This window comes from Triticum aestivum, chromosome 6B, assembly GCF_018294505.1.
Source record: "Triticum aestivum cultivar Chinese Spring chromosome 6B, IWGSC CS RefSeq v2.1, whole genome shotgun sequence".
In the NCBI taxonomy this organism is placed as follows: Eukaryota; Viridiplantae; Streptophyta; class Magnoliopsida; order Poales; family Poaceae; genus Triticum; species Triticum aestivum.
This window is the reverse complement of record NC_057810.1, coordinates 239103247-239109246: the sequence shown is the minus strand read 5'-3', so window position 1 is coordinate 239109246 and position 6000 is coordinate 239103247.

The window sequence follows — 6000 nt, the reverse complement described above, 5'->3', positions numbered from 1 at the left end:
TCGAGTCTTCCAATACTGACCTCATTTTGGGAATGGAATGGTTGAAAGCGCATACTGCCTCTATCGTTTGCGCCGCCAAGGTCGTTCACCTCCTACATCCTTCCGATGAGATAGTAAGCTACCATGCTCAGCTTGTTCAAAACGCTGAAGCACGACTTTATGTCTTGAATGCGTTGAACGCAGCACCTCTTGAGGGAATTGAAAAGATTCCAGTTGTTCGTGACTTCCAAGACGTCTTTCCAGAAGAACTTCCAGGAATACCCCCTGCCCAGGCTGTCGAGTTCGTCATCGACTTGAAACCAGGCACCGTTCCTATTGCCAAACGACCCTACAAGATGCCGCCTCATGAACTCCTTGAACTTAAGGAGGAAATCGACAAATCTCTTTGCAAGGGTTTCATTCGTCCAAGTTCCTCTGCTTGGGGAGCACCTTCTCTCTTCGTCAAGAAGAAGGACGGAATGAACCGTTTGGTCCAAGACTATCGTCCTATCAACAAAGCTACAATTCAGAACAAATATCCCCTTCCTCGGATCAATGATCTGTATGATCAACTGGCTGGTTCATCGATATTCTCTAAACTCGACTTGAGATTGGGTTACCACCAGATCCGTGTTCATGAAGAGGATATTCCAAAGACCGCATTCGTGACTCGTTATGGTTCTTACGAGTACACAATTATGTCTTTTGGCTTAACCAATGCTCCAGCTACATTCTCTCGTCTGATGAACTATATATTCATGGATTACCTCGACAAGTTCGTCGTAGTCTATCTGGATGATATTCTGGTATATTCGAAGAATAAAGAAGAACATGCTGAACATCTTCGTCTTGTTCTGGAAAAGCTTCGAGAGCATCAACTTTATGCCAAGTATTCCAAGTGCGAATTCTGGCTTCCTGAAGTAACCTACCTTGGGCATGTCATCTCCAAGGATGGTATTGCCGTCAACCCAGAGCGCGTTCAGGCTATTCTTGACTGGACCCCTCTGAAGACTGTCAAGCAAGTCAGAAGCTTTCTCGGACTAGCCAGCTATTGTCGCCGCTTTGTCGAGAACTTCTCCAAGATTGCCAGGCCACTGACTAATCTGCTTCACAAAGGCGTTAAGTTCACTTGGACAGACAAATGTCAGGAAAGTTTCCAGGCACTCAAGGACAAGCTGACATCTGCCCCAGTGCTTGCTCCCCCTGATTCTCGCAAGGACTTTGTCATCTATTGTGACGCTTCACGACAAGGATTAGGCTGTGTCCTAATGCAAGAGCGCAGAGTGATTGCTTATGCCTCCCGTCAAGTGCGTCCTCACGAAGAGAACTACCCAGTTCACGACCTCGAGCTTGCTGCGGTTATCTTTGCACTGAAGCTATGGCGACAATACCTTCTCGGTAATCGTTGTGAGATCTTCACCGATCATCAGAGCCTGAAGTACCTGTTTACTCAACCAGATCTGAACCTTCGTCAGCAGCGATGGATGGAAGCTATTGCTGACTACAACTGTGGTATATCTTACACACCTGGCAAGGCTAATGTAATGGCTGATGCCCTGAGCCGTAAGTCTTATTGCAACAATCACATGGTCTTCAAAGCTCAACCCCGCCTTTATGAAGAGCTATGCAAGCTGAACCTTCAACTAGTTCCACAGGGTTCTCTGAATAACCTTGTTCTGGAACCAACTCTTCTCAAAGCTATTAAGTCTGCACAAGCCAAAGATGCTCACGTTGATTTGATGAAAAAGGATCTTGCCTTAGAGAAATCCAGAGATTTCTCACTTGGTGAAGATGGAACCTTATACTTCAGAGATCGTATTGTAGTACCCCGGTTCGAGCTTATGACAGAGAAGGTGATGAAAGAAGCGCATGACACCCCTCTCTCTATTCATCTGGGAAGTACCAAGATGTATCTAGACATCTGTCAGAAGTACTGGTGGTCTAAGATGAAGCAAGACATTGCTCAATATATCGAGGAATGCGACGTTTGTCGTCGCGTCAAAGTAGAACATCAGAAACTGACTGGACTTCTACAACCACTTCCGATTCCTGAATGGAAGTGGGATAAGATCCAAATGGACTTCGTCACTGGCCTTCCCAAGTCTCAGAAAGGTAACGATGCTATCTTTGTCGTCATCGACCAATTCTCGAAGGTTGCTCACTTTCTGCCAGTCAAGGAGACAATCACTGCTAGTCAATTAGCAAACTTGTATATCTCCAGAATTGTGTCACTCCACGGCATTCCGGAGGAGATCAGTTCAGATCGCGGCAGTTTATTCACTTCAAAGTTCTGGGATAGTTTCCAAGAGGCAATGGGAACTCATATTACCTGGAGCACTGCTTATCATCCCCAATCCCAAGGCCAAGTCGAGCGAGTCAATCAAATTCTTGAAGACATGCTTCGAGCTTGTGTTATTTCTTTCGGCAAGAAGTGGGAAGAATCTCTCCCTTATGCGGAGTTCTCTTATAACAACAGCTATCAAGCCAGCTTGAAGATGGCACCCTTTGAAGTGCTTTATGGACGTAAGTGCCGAACCCCTCTGAATTGGTCAAAAAACTGGGGAACGAGCACTCATTGGTCCGGACATTATTCAACAAGTTGAAGAGCAGGTTCGCATTGTCCGGGATAATCTCAAGGTGGCCTAGTCCCGTCAGAAGAGCAACTATGACCGGAAACACTGGGGTTCAACTTATCAACCTGGTGAACAAGCTTATCTGCATGTCACTCCTTTGAGAGGCACTCATCGGTTCGGAGTCAAGGGCAAGCTAGCTCCGCGCTACATTGGTCCCTTCCGCATTCTTGCCCGTCGTGGACTGGTGGCTTATCAATTGGAGTTGCCACCTCAGTTCTCTCACGTTCATGACGTCTTCCACGTGTCACAACTCCGTCGATGCTTCAAGGATCCAGAACGTGAAGTGGATCCGGAATTGATTGAAATTCAAGATGATCTCACATACAAGGAGCATCCTATCTGCATTCTTGAAGAAGCTGAACGTCGAACATGCCAGAAGGTTACCAAGTTCCTCAAGGTGCAATGGTCAAATCATTCTAAGGATGAAGCCACTTGGGAACGCGAGGATAACCTCCGTGCTGAATACCCAGAACTGTTCCCTTCTACCTCTTAATTCTCGGGACGGGAATTTCTTTTAGAGGAGGAGAGTTGTAACACCCCGGTGTAATGTTGCTACAGTAACCCCTAGGGTTAAGTTAATCATTCTGCTAAACAGGTGTTTGATCATCATTATCTCCTCTCTCTTTTAAATTCCAGTTGAATTCAATTTCAAATTATGAGTGAATTTCAAAATGCTCAAACATCAAAACTAAAATGTTCATCATGTGGAACATATTCTTTTGGTAATATTGGTGGTGAACCAACATTTTTTTGGAAAATGTCTAAGTGGCCTAAAATAGCTAAAACAGAAAAGCTTTAAAAAAAGAAAGGAAAAGCCCCCGCCTCAACTGGGCCGACTGGCCCAGCTAGCCACCACGCCCCACCCATGGGCCTCAGCCCACCTGGCAGCCCAACATGCCATATGGCCCACTCCTCCTCCACTGTCGTCTCCCACCTCCCACTGTTCCCCCAACCCGAGTCGCTACAGGCGCCGTCCCCGCCGGACCCGCCTCGCCGGCGACGCCCGGGCGAGGGATAAGGCTTGCGCCTCCCCGACGCCTCGGCCCCCTCGCCTCCCACTCGCCCACTTGCCACTCCCCTCTCCCTCGTCGCTCGCTCTCCCCTCTGTTCTCCACCTCACCGAACGCAGCCGCCTCCGCGCCACTCCGGTAACGCGGCCATCGGCGTCCCTGCGCCTCCTCTTGGTGACCAGAAGCTCCGCCGACGACCGGTACTCCCTCTCCGACCACAAGCTCGAGCTCGGCGCCACCTCACCGACTGGATCGACGCCACCTTCCCCGTTCGGTCGCCGTCGTCTTCCTCCACTCCAGCCAGCTCTACTGCTCCTAATCCATTCGACGGCCTCCATGAGCCGCTTGGTGAGCCTCCGTGTTGCTCCATTCCCTCTCCTTCACGTTCTAGCGCGCTCGGTCACCGTCCCCGTGAAGCCGGGCTCCGTCGTCCGCCATGGCCGGCGATCTCGTCGCTGCCGTGCCCCGTAGCTTCTTCTGTTGATGTGTACGTGCTCGTTGCGTTGCGTAGCACCTCCCGCGCCCGTTAGATCACGCTTTAGCGTGCTGCTGCTCCGTTGCGTCGAACACCCGAACCCCACCGCCGCCTCCACTCATCGCCGGTGCAGTTCCGGCCAGCCGCGAGCCCAACCGACCTCACCACACGACACGGCGGGCTTTCCTCGTTCGAACACACCCGCCCGCGCCCATTTTGGCCGCCGGACGGCAAATCCCGACGCACGGCCGCGCCCTCCGCCGCGGATTTGGTAGCCGGAGCTAGCTCCGGCACCACCGCTGACCTGGCCGGTCGGGGCCACCCCCTCGGTCGCTGACCCATGGGCCCCTGGGGCCCGGCTGTCCTGTTGACTTTGGTCAACCGTACTGACTGGGCAGGCCCCAACCACTGACGTGTGGGTCCCACTGCTTAATCCTCTAATTAAAACATTTTAATAATTAAAACTAATTAGTTTAGTTAATTAGACACTGACAGGTGGGCCCAGTAGTTTTACTAACTAAATTTAGATTAGTTTAAACCCTGTTTAACCCACTGTCTATGACAGGTGGGTCCCCCATGTCAGTTTTGACCGGTCAGCCGTCCTGTTGAGTGTTGATGTCACTATGACATCATGCTGATGCAATATTCCTTTTCTGTTATTTTAAATAGTTTCTGAAAATGCTTTAATCTTTGAATAATCATAGAAAATAAACCGTAGCTCGGATGAAAATGTTTTCTACATGAAAGTTGCTCAAAAAAACGTGACGAATCCGGATACGCGGTCCGTTCATCTGTCACATGCCCCTAGCATGCTGAACATGGAACTTTACCCCTCCGGTCATCTGTCTGACACAGGTCCGGAACCGGGAAAACATTCCCGGTTGAATCCCTCCTTCGCCTATATCGTGTAGCCATACGTTAGGTCACTCCCGGCAGAGCATTTTGCCACGTTATGCTTTGTGATGCTATGTTTGCTTTATATTTATTGTTTCTTCCCCCTCTTCTCTCCGGTAGACCCCGAGACCGATGTCGCCCCTGTGATCGACTACGTCGATGATGACCCCTCCTTGCCAGAGCAACTAGGCAAGCCCCTTTGATCATCCCGATATCGCCCATTCCATTCTCTCATGCTTGCATTAGATTTTGCTACTGTTATTGTTTGCTCCTATTTTGATGCATAGCCTGCTTTTGTATCTGCTGTTGTACCTTACCTGCTTATCCTAAACTACTTAGTATAGGTTGGTTAGTGATCCATCAGTGACCCCCACCTTGTCCTTGTTGCCCCTTCTTCATCATTGAAGACCCGATCAACGGGATCGAAGACCAGGCCCCGGCGCCGCACATCACTTTCCCCTTAGTTGCTCGACACTACTAGGTTACTATCGAGTGCCGAGGGTGAGACCTCTATAGCACTTCTGATGTTAACCCTGTAGTGTAGCTATTCGGTCGTGGTCATCGAGGGTGATTTCCTCTTTAACCACTTCCGATACGACTCTGTCGTGCAACCCCTCAAGTGTGAACCTCGGGGGTGATTCCTCTTACGTTCACCTTGATGATTACATCGAGTGGAATTCACCGGGGGTGATTCCTCGGGTTTTCCCCTTAATGTTTAGACACACGGATACTTGGACTTTACAACTGTTACTTGGAAAGGCGGGTTGACCCTGAGGGGTACCCACGAGTGATGTGGAGTCGGGTTGACCTGGAAGGTGCCCGCAAGATAATTACGAGGCGTGCCCGGGCATTCCTAGCCCTTGCCGCAAGTCCTGGAGACGGGGCAACGGGGTCACATCTTTCGTGAGTCCCTGCTTGTTACCGCGTGCTCCTAATCCACTACGATTTGGATATTTGATCTGAGGGGCCTCTGGCCTGATAGCACTAACCATCACGTGGGCATAGTATG